General features: G+C 33.7%; 1 long non-coding RNA gene across 1 annotated transcript; it reads right to left on the reverse strand.

Annotated features, from left to right (window-relative positions):
• Positions 1-7342: 7342 nt before the first annotated feature.
• Positions 7343-11891, reverse strand: LOC138323447 (uncharacterized). Its single transcript, XR_011208547.1, has 3 exons — positions 10195-11891; positions 9416-9496; positions 7343-8868 (listed from the first exon to the last, which is right to left on the reverse strand). It is a non-coding gene; the product is annotated as an uncharacterized lncRNA (long non-coding RNA).
• Positions 11892-12100: the final 209 nt, after the last annotated feature.

The following is a 12100-nucleotide window of genomic DNA, read 5'->3' on the forward strand; positions in this document are numbered from 1 at the left end:
ATCACCAGTTGAGATAAACCGAAGACCATTATAAGCATTTTCCTTTGTATCTTCTTTTATCTTTGTGCCCAACAGAATGTTCTGCTTTTAATGGTATGTATTATTTATTACGTAAAACATTTCAGTGTGATAATTTCTATGGAAAATACAACATTACCCTCAATACTTTATTGTTAAATAGTCCTGACATAATTGCTCTCAGAGAGATACAAATCATAAAAAGACTATTGATGAGTTGAAAAAGCTTAATAAAATGATAAATGACAATATCAATTATAAAATTTTGATACTTTAGGAATGAAGGAATCTCCTAGTTAGTTCAAATCTTGGTACAAAAACAAATCTGGTAATTAGCAGGCTAGTAATTGTATTTTTACAAGTGATTTCGTATCCTTTAAACCATGTGATATTCCCTATAAAATACATTTGCGTTTGCATGTTTATTTTACAAATTGTCATAATTAGCGATATTGAGATCAGAATATAACCTTATTATAACTCGTAAATGCATTATCCATACATTATCCTTCAAATGTCGTATCATGTTACAGCCACAGCTGCTTGCGGATTCGGAGTGATATGTGCTGTTTGTTTAACGTTCCTTCTCCAGTATCACACACCTCAGACAAAAGACTCTGGAAACAAATTAATGGTAGGTTAAATCTACGTTTTAAATGGTCGCGTATACATTGATAGCGAAAAGCTCTTTGCTATTAAGATATTAGAATATTCGTTTTCAATTGTTCTACATTCATGTAAATGCAGAGGGACTGGGCTGATTAATCGATCATCGGTGACTTAGTGCCTAGTTTGATAGAGCACACAACTAGTGTTCGGAGGTCCCGGGTTCGTACCCCGGTCTGACTGCTAAATTTTCTTCTTTTCTATCGCAAACTTGGCGCCTAGAAAAATATCCACGTGGTGGATCATCGTATGTGTTCGAATGAGTGCACCAGAACTGGACTCAGTTGATCATCGGCGCCCAGGTACTGGGCTCAATCGTTAGAGCATCCGATCGAATTTCGGAGATTCCAGGTTCGAAACCTCGTATCGCCTGTACATCTTCTTCTCTTATTTTACACTTATTATTATCAGGTACTCGAAAAAAATTGAAATTGACAATTTACAAGAGATGCTCAAGACCATTGTGCCTGGTGGTATACTGATTAGTTGATATGATTCTGTTTCAGACACTTAGAGATTTACGGGCCCTTCCGTTGACCTTCTGGTTCTATATATTGTCTCGATCGACTGGTTCGCCGTCCTGGGCTGTTAAACAAGCAAATTTACCGTGAGATATTTTATATTCAGCAATATGTATTATTCAGTAATGGTTTTGTGTTCAAATTGCTAATGCTGAATTGATGAAATCTTTTAAATGACAAAACGATGTCATGACTACTTAATGTGTACGGTACTGTGCATAGCATGTGCAAATAATGAAATCTGATAATGAATTTCAATATGAAAAATTTAACAAACCGGTATTACATTTTTCATGTTCTTTTTTCTATGAAAATAGTTTGAAAACATGGCCAGTTGACTTTTGTATATAACAGTTTTGTTTTTTTAATTATTTCAGGGTTATTTTATGACAATATAAGATTTTTTTTATATAATAACGTTCGTGTTTTGTGAACATAATTTCAGGGACTATTTAATGATGATATCAGTTGATTTTTTATATAATGACATTCGTGTTTTGTGGACATGATTTCAGGGACTATTTAATGATACGTCATGGTTATACAATGACAGAGGCCAGTCAAATTACAGGCTTATCTGCATTCATGACCTTACTGACGCCTTTCACAAGCATACTTCTGGTAAGTAGCATTTTATTTGAAAGTGTTTTTTCAAATTATATTTAAACAATAATTTTCAGATTAGTTTCTGTAGAGGGACTGGGCTAGGTCGATCATCGGCGACCAGCTGGCTCAGTTAATAGAGCTCGAATCCCGGTCGCTTGATACAATATTACCTCGTCTGTAACATTTCTAATAGTATGCGTTATATAACGATAACATGTCACCCACTTAGCAACTTTAACTTGAAATTATGTTGTGCTGCTGTCTTCAACATCTGTGACTGTCAGAAAACCACGACTTTGCGTCCGTGTCGCATGATCGCGAAAGTCGACTTAGTTAAACAATATTTTTTTGCTACTGCTGCTAAGTAACCGTTAGGGCAATTACTGTTGTTACACATTTTATCAGTATAGCTGGTCCGTTGTCGGTGTGCTATCGTATTGCTTTGGTAGTACTCTTCAGTAGGGAAGCGCATACAGAGGTATTTTAAATAACACGAAATATAAGAAAAATAGAAAGTCTTACTGGAAATCAGTTCAATAATTTTTGTTATACCTTTTAACTATAAAATTTTCAAAATCAATTTGATGTTCACAGTCACGGATCGACTGCGATGGAATCATAAGCAGTGTCTTGTTAATCTGGATGGTACCAATATATACACTCCTGGGATTTTGTCCGGCTGTCAGTGTCTATCTCTTGGCTGTGTTGGACGGGATAGGGATAACGATTGGAGGGGTAAGTATATCTAAGTGGTTACGGTAAACGAACTTTTTGAAATTTTCGCGGTGGCTCAATATCGCGTGTCTATGTAACTGCTATTGCGGCGATTTAGAGTAATACGGTTCTTTTGTACTAATACTTGACATTTTTTGCAGCAAATATTTTTCGCCATCTCTAATTAATTGTAATTATTTTTCTCGCGAAAAACGCGAAATTAATCACATCTGATAAAATGTTAGTTGTGAATTGTTTTGTAAGCGTGTTGATGCTCACTGGTAGAAACAGATAGTAGGGTGACTGAAATGAAATTCGTACAAATCATTTCATGTAAACACAATTTGACCGATGACATGTAAAAATATTTGTTTGACTAAATCCCTCATTAATTAAATCACCTTGATATTTACCTTTAGGTAATGATGTGGCAGGTGCTATTGTTACTGAGCCCAGCATCACACGTGGGGACTCTAGCAGGCCTCATGTTTTTCTTTAGGAATGTAGGCGCTGCAGTTGCATTCGTCATCTCGGGGTATACTCTTCAAAGACAAGGAGAGTGAGTAATATCATTGTTATCTTTTATCACATAATTGGCCCGTTTAGCAATGTCATACGGCCATATCATAAATTTCGTAAGACAAATGTGTAGTAACACTAGTGTGACGTCATAGGTAGTTTTGACGTCGTAATCTTAATATGACGTTGCATAATTTTTTTCAGTAGACGGAAAAGTCGCATCCGAGCCGGATTTGTATTGTTTTATATACTAGACACAAAATTAAAAAGTTTCACTTTCATTTTAAAATTATAAAATCTGCATTTATTCGCATCACTATCGGAAATTGTACATATACATTTTATGAAATAGAAATAGATTTCTAGCCGATTTTGACATTCCCTGTATATCTGCATTTTTTCGCATCTCAGTCGTTTTGGAACATGGTGCAGATAAATTTTATGAAAAAGAATTTTTTCTAGCCGATTTTAACTTTTCTTGTATATATGGTACTATGATGTCCTAGAGTTAATTTCCTTCATTTCACACTGTATTGACGGATTGTTATTCCGTGATATTCTCTATAGCTCAAAACGCAAAATTTGTGACAAAGAACGGGTTATATTGTATTTCTTTCCTAAAACAGGTCCGAGATTGCTGAATTACTGACATCATATCAACATTTCTTTATCATATTGGTAACCCTATCCAGTGTGGCAGCCTTATGCGGAGTAATAATGAATTTACTAGATTTTCAAAAGGTAAGATTAAGGCAAAACTGGAATCGCATTCGTATCACTATAAAAATAAAAACACAAATAATTTTGTCAGACAGTTTGTACAATGCCCCTAAATATCGCCCTTCGTAAATCAATACTGGTAACTATGGTAACGCGGTGTCCTAAATTAAAAAGCTTGTTTGGAAACGATGGACGATATACAGGAGTCATATGTAAACTATTTGAATTGTTTTTTATCTTAACACATTTCTTTTCAAATTGTAGCTTAGAAAGATCCGTGCTTAAATATCAACTATCTAAAAAGTAACGAACGTTTAAACTATTATGGCATATATTTATAATTTTAAAATATAATTATGATATTTTGTTATATTTTTTTTAAACTTCTATATGTATCATATAGTAGGTCTATAAGGTCATTTGTAATTGTGCATTTGTTATTGTTAAAGGCATGGGTATAAAATTTGAAGATTTTATTTGTTGTTTCCAACTTTTCCGTATGAGGAAACAATTAAAACTTATTGAACGTCATATTTATGGGCTGGTTTGTTTTCTTCATATATAGTAAATTCTATTACAATTTGACTTTTTCAGGGTTGTTCGTTGAATGGCAGGATAAAAAGATGGAGAGAATATAGTGACGAATCCATAGGACTAGTATCAATGATGAAACCGCCAATTAATTATAGTCGTGCTAATGACATTAACGGTGGCGCTATGTATGAGGAATCACCAGAATGAGCCCACAAATTGACATGTTAGCAATTGGTCATTTTTAGGGATTTCCATTGAGGATGGAAATCCCTATTGTTATTGTTCTGTTTTTTCTTCTTATTCTTATTTTTCTTTTTTTTTCTTATTTCCACAAATCTTGTTAGCAGGATATCTCAGGAACGGAATAAGGTACGACGCTCAACTTTGGACACGTTATGAATGTACATAAGATCTTGAAATGTACGTTCGATTTTTTACAAAAATGTTCAAGGTCAAGGTCATAGACGAAAAAAACAATTTTTTGGAACGAAGTTTAAGCGCTCATAACTTCATTACCGTACGGTGTACATCGTTCACGTTTTGTTATTCAGATAGATCTTGACATTGCGCGTGCTTTTCCCATGCCATGTTATCAGAGATTATGTCAAGGTCAAGAGTTCGCTACGGGGTCAAACAAAGGTCAAAAACGAAATTCAACACAGAAAAGTTTTGAAAGTTGGATATGAAAGGGCATGCCCTCAGAAATATATAATGACAAGTTTTAAGGTCATGAAATCCAAAATGGCGGAGATATAGGCCTTTGAAAAAAGGCTATTTTGGCGTTTTCCCGCCAAAAATTTTAAAGGTTTCAGCGCCTTTAATACTTAACATACATGCTTGAATTTTTGTATAGATATAGCATGGACGAATGTCTACAGAACTTATTCCTTTTTATTGACCTTGACATTCATTCAAGGTCACAGGGTTCAAAAAGCTTTAAATCTTTAAACGACATCTTCGTAATAAATAAGAGGTGTAGAGCGCTGAAATTTGGAGACGTTATGTACGTACATGAGTTCTTAAAATGTACTCTCGATTTTGGAGGATAACGTTCAAGGTCAAGGTCACAGACGTAAAACACTGCTTTTTTCGAACGAACTTTAAACGCTCATAATTTCATAACCGTACGCTACACAACATGTACGTTTCATTCTCCATGTAGATCACGATAATTCACGTTTTTTTCTCATTACATGTTATCAGAAATTATGTCAAGGTCACGAGTTCACTAGGGGGTCAAATGAGGTCAAACAAAGGTCAAAAATGAACTTTACCATAGAAATGTTTCGAAGGGCGCATATGAAAGAGCATGTTCTCAGGCACATAAAATGACCAAATTCAAGGTCATATGATCCAAAATGGCGGAGATATAGGACATCAAAAATCGAAATTTTAGTTTATATTTGCCCCTGCCCGAGACGTTTCAGCGCCTTAATACCTGTATGTACAGTGTTGATTTTTCATACCTATGTTGTATTAACTTTTGTCTTCACAAGTTATTTATTTTTAAGGGGTTATATAGAAAAATGGCGGAAATATAGCTCTCCAAATATGGCAATTTGTTTCTTTTTCTTATTTTTGTCCGTTATTTGTGAGCTCGTAGGGCCTTTATCATCTCATTTAGAGTGTTGATTTTTTGTAAATGTAAGCTTTAGCCTATTGTCTGTACAGGTTTTTAATTTCAAAGACATGAATTTGAAAATGGCGGAAATATAGACCTCCGAATATGGCGTTTCGTTCATTTTTTAACGTAAATTTTAGGGTAATTCATGAAAATTCAAAGGTGAAATGTTTTGAATTGGATGTGAAAGATCATGCTTTCAGACACATAAAATGACCAAGTTCAAGGTCATATGATTCAAAATGGCGGAGATATAGGACATCGAAAATCGAAATTTTAGTTTTTATTTGTCCTTGCACGAGACGTTTCAGCGCCTTTAAACCTGTATGTACAGTGTTGATTTTTCATACCTGTGTTGTATGAACTTTTGTCTTCAAAAGTTATTTATTTTTAAGGGGTTATATAGAAAAATGGCGGAAATATAGCTCTCCAAATATGGCAATTTGTTTCATTTTCTTATTTTTTCCGTTATTTGTGAGCTCGTAGGGCCTTTATCATCTCATGTTGAGTGTTGAATTTTTGTAAATGTAAGCTTTAGCCTATTGTCTGTACAGGTTTTTAATTTCAAAGACATGAATTTGAAAATGGCGGAAATATAGACCTCCGAATATGGCGTTTCGTTCATTTTTTAACGTAAATTTTAGCGTAATTCATGAAAATTCAAAGGTGAAATGTTTTGAATTGGATGTGAAAGATCATGCTTTCAGACACATAAAATGACCAATTTCAATGTCATATGATTCAAAATGGCGGAGGTATATAACTTTCAGCGATTTTGAGTTGTGATTACATGATGTGGCATGTGGCCAAAGGGAGATAATCCGTATCTAATACTAAAACTCTAATCGTACGTGTTATTCCGCATTGGTCCAAGATCTTCATAAGATAAGGAGAATTTTTGCACTTTTAAAAAACCTGAAATTCTAATGTTTTTACCTATTCATTATCAAAATTGATATTTTGAACCTAAATCTCAAATCTGAATTTCCAAATTCATATCATGGTTATCAAGGAATAATTACCTGTCAGAAAACATTTTTAATTTTGAAATTCATAATTAGCCAGCCAATCAGCGGCTGGGTTAAAATTCTGTCCTGGGCTCAATCTTCGTTACACAAGGGCCGTTTCGAATGTATTTTTACATTTAGTTTTCAATACTTTTCGGGATGTTTTAAGTGCTACTGTAATAGGGAGGGTTTTCCACAAGAGACCAGGAGGGGCGATCCGACTGTAGCTCCCGTTATATGTATAAGTCCCAAATCGTGATCGTATAGTATTTTTAGTATACAACAGAGTCCACAGTCGTCACAAATCCTCTACGGATCCTGTTTCCTCCACAGGTTACAGGCCTGTATCTCAACAGGTTCGATCTCTAGGATGTAGCGGAAGCACTGACACTAATCCAATAACTCAACTAGGTAAATACAGGTACAAATAACTATTTATTATATAAAAGACAAGTAGATTAAGTATTACATAGAAGATTCACAATAGTGCCCGTTAAGACAGATAACAATAAGAGATATATAAGTGCCGAAGCAGTTACATGTACAATGTATCCAAGATTAACTATAGCCAAACTTTAGGCCTAATTAGCTCAGTCCTGTGTGATTACCACGTTCCCTAAACAAAGCCTAACACCCTACGGAGCCAACTAACCACCTACAAGTGTTCTTAACTCTAGAGGTATATAAAACCAACGGTGTAAAAGTGCCACGCATGAAATACATGTGAAAAACGCATGATTCTCATGCGAAAATTTCATGCGTATTTGAGCTGTAAAGAGCACACCTGTATCTCATGCGTAAAATTCATATGAGAATCATGCGTTTTTCGCATGATTCTCATGCGTAGAATTCCACATGCGTAAATCATGTGTAGCCACATATGAGAATCATGCGAGAAACGCATGATTCTCATGCGTAAATTTCAACATGCGTAAATCATGTGTAGCCACATATGTAAATCATGCGTATCACATGCGTTGCACGCATGTAAATTATATCATATGTAAATCAGCCGAAAAGTGCCACGCATGTTTTTCACATGTATTGTATATATGTGAATGGTGATGCATATCACACATGTAAATTATGTCATATAGTGTAATCTATTCTCTTGCATTTTATATTTGTAATTAATTAATCAAATTATGTATGTAAAATACAAAAAAGAGCACATTTAATAAATTTGTAAATTATATGTCCCATGTCTAGACATTCTATCATGATGATAAGAAAAAGTCTCCAATTGTTCTAGAACTTCTCTAGAAATGTACTATATATAACAAGAACGCATTCCATGTCAAATGTCATATCTCGCATTATGTTATTGTAACTTAGCAATACAATCCTATGTCAAATCTCAAATTATATCAAAATGTAATTTAAGGAACAGACAAAAACTCATCAGATAAGATGAAAATTATTCATTTCAATTTGATTATGCACAAACAATCAAAAGATACACTGTAAAACAAAATTAATTCTCCATGCATATCCTAAATAACATATACAACATTTTATATGTAGTTAAATTGTCAGTCTATAAGTGTGACACATTAAGCTTTCAACTATCTATGCCTTTTGCCTTATTATTTCAACACTAGATTCACTACTGGATATCAAAGTCCATTTCCTGTCTTCCAGTTGATATAAATGTTCAGTCTTTTGTTGTGGGATAAAACACTTTTTCCAACAAGGCTTGTCATCCTAACAAGTTCATTTCATTGAAAATGTCCTTTTCAAATTAAGCTGTTTTCATGTCAATGCCAGTTCAAGTTCCCATGATCAACTTTCTGGATGCTGAGCTGATCCATTGATGACATCTGAACCATTTGCATTCTACCTATTATTGATCAATAAATGGTGTAACTTGCATAACACAGCTTCACAATTTTGCAGTTTTTCAGCTCCTCCAGTTGCTTGCCTCTTTTCATGTTTCCTTTCACTGTAAAAATCAAAATGGGAAAATATTACATAGGGCATTGTACAATAATCTATTAAATTTCACGGATGAACAATAATTACCGGTAACACAAAGGCATAATCAGCACATGTATGTACATGCATGCACAACTAGAAAACTGGAAAGTCAGGAAGGGCCCTGATAAATGACTGACCCACAATAAGGATATATCAGACTCTAACTTAAGCAGGGCCCCTTGATATATGCCATATGTTTATCAGTTAGGCCTAAAATAAAATATTGTTTCTTTGCCTAAACCTGACAGACCCACTTGAAAACCACTGACTCAAACTATTTATGTAAGTTTCAATTTTATGTTATTGAAATATTTTTTAACCTGTTTTCATGGATGTCAGTCAGATATTCCTTTTTTTGTTGGTATGCTTGCCTCATAAAAGTGTAGAACCTAAAATGTAGCTCTGTACAGTGCTATCACTTTACTAAAGCAAATTTTCACAAAAAGATTGGTCTGCACTTGAATGTTTGCTTATTGATTAATTCATCAGGCAATATATATTAAATTATTTACCTTGAATGAAAATTAAATTGTCCTGTATTGTAGCCTTCTCTGTCTGTCACAGGAGCTGGAGATTACATCGGTGGTATCAACCTAAAAAATCAACAACCATGTTCATTTTTTTTCGAAAAAAAAATAAAAAAAGGATTACATAAGTAATAACATTGATTAAGAAGACAAATTTCTATGAAACTTCAATAAAACTTATCTAATGTATCAATGCGTATCGCCCATTTAAAATATTGTTTCAAAATATCATAAACCGGTAATATTCCAACTAAAGCTTTATACAAATAGATAACTTTAACACTAATTAACAGTATTTATTTTATACGCCAAATAGCTTACAATCATTTCGGTACATTAATAACTAATGTACCGAAATGACTCTCGCTTGTACCGAAACGACTCCCTTTGTACCGAAACGACTCCCTTTGTACCGAAACGACTTACATGTAGGCACCTAGTAACTGTACAACTCGGCACCGAAACGACCTGATTAATTCTGACTCCAGATTTATCTCATGTATTCATGGTATTGTATTACTTCCTAAACATTTTGAGCATAAAAGTTTGATTTTGCATGCCTATATTTATTTTGTAATGTTGCAACGACACACTGTATTTTTTTAGTTAAACTGATGCCGATCGCGAGTGACAGTGGCTCATCACTGACTGCATGTTCTGATCACCATTATTTAAAAAAAAACAAGCATTGTGATTCTAATTAAAAACTGTTAAGCTGACTTACAACGGGTTAGGCCCTATATGCCTCATCCAGTACAACTTACCATGTATTGTTCAGCTGTTATTCAACTGCTGTCAACATTCGTCAAGTCCGTTTGTCAGCGTCCTTCGCGATCGGTTCCGGGATGGTGTAATTTCCGAAACGACATAATCCGGATAGCATATTACGTGAAGATATACCGACATTTTTCAATTATTAGATTGAAAAACAATAATCCTTTTAATTGCTACTTATCTTTAAGAATTATTTTAAAAAAGAACCTAACTTTATTGGCTGAACTAAAATCAGCGAGTATTATTTTTGATGTAGATAGATATGTCCGGAATACACTTGATTCCAGTTGTTAGAATGTTTAGTGACGTCAGAAACGTCACAGTCTTGTGCAAGTCCGGGATTCCATCCTAACTCGGTGGAAAGTTGGCTTTGAAGCCATGATCAGTGACCACCAAATATTTATAATTAGATCTAGGAATTGACAAGGATATTTCCATTATAATTTTTAATGCATATTTGCAATTGTAATGTTATACTGAATGGTAGCCTATTTAAGCTTATATTTTCAGGTTATTTCTAAAGGACACAAAATTAAGGTCACTGTTCAAATCCTAAACATGACCATAATATTTGAATATTTTGCAATTTGCTTAATTAAAAAAATCAGTCTACATCCGTCCCTTTGTATTAGATCAAATATTGCTGACAGATATGGTTCCTAATGGCTAATTAGAATTTAAATCCTGATATATTCTAGCTCGGGATACCATTATGTTTTACACTGAATACAGTTACATGTATATATATATCAAATGCAGTTATATGGCAGTTATTAAAATATTTTAATAATGTTGCATTAAGTTATATTTGGAAAGTAAAAAAAAAAAAAAAATCATACGGCCGGACTTATTTTTACACAAAAGCAATATTTGGTATCAATTTCATGTCTTGGTTCATTAAAATCTGTTCTCAAAGATATGTTTTGATCCTAATTTTCGTGTGGAGTTTTAATGTAACCGCTTTTTTTTTTTTTTTTTTTTTAATATTTTTCAAATATGACGCACCTATACACTTACAAATAACTTAGGCCTATATTTGTTTTATAGGGCCGGTTTCATATTTACACAAAAGCAATATTTGGTATCACTTTCATGACAACAAGTTCTCGTTTCTTTAAAAATCTATTCTCAAAAGTGTTTAAATTTTGTTCCTTTTTCGTGTGGAGTTTTGATGTAATCATTTTGGACTTTTTTGGAAGATATTTTCCGAACATGACGCGGGTATGTACTTAATACAATGTATATATATCTGGATTTTTTTAGTTGCCTCGCACGAATCAAGAGCACTTACCGTCCATACAAATAAAGTCTCTAACACTCAATCAGTTAACGAGAAAACAGATTCTATAGAATATACCGAAAAATGACATGAGATATTGCAAAAGAGTGAAAATATCAAAATTTAGGAAAAGTTTAAAATTTAACAAAAATCGGATGAAAATTCAGTTATGATTCTGACATGTAAAATATTTCATGTGATATTCATATGTATCATACGCATGTTTTTCACATGTAAATAGAAATCATGCGATTCTCATGTGTGAAATAAATGACATGTAAATCGCATGACAATCATATGAGAATGACATGAAATTTTCATGCGAAAATCATGCGTGTCAAAAAATCATATGATTTACGCATGAGATTCATGTGAAAATCACATGAAAATTGCCACGCATGATTTACATGCGTGGCACTTTTGCCTGTGATAGATAAGACCTGTTCTCACGGTGTTCCCCTGAATTTGGGTCAAATATACATCAACAGATCACTGAAGTGAAGACTTAGAAGAGTGCAATAACAAATATACATACTGTAGAAATAAATGCAACAATGATAGAAACCCGTTCTATCACACTACATATACACGTATATATGAACAATGTACACGTGTTT

This window comes from Argopecten irradians, chromosome 5 (assembly GCF_041381155.1).
Source record: "Argopecten irradians isolate NY chromosome 5, Ai_NY, whole genome shotgun sequence".
Classification (NCBI taxonomy): Eukaryota; Metazoa; Mollusca; class Bivalvia; order Pectinida; family Pectinidae; genus Argopecten; species Argopecten irradians.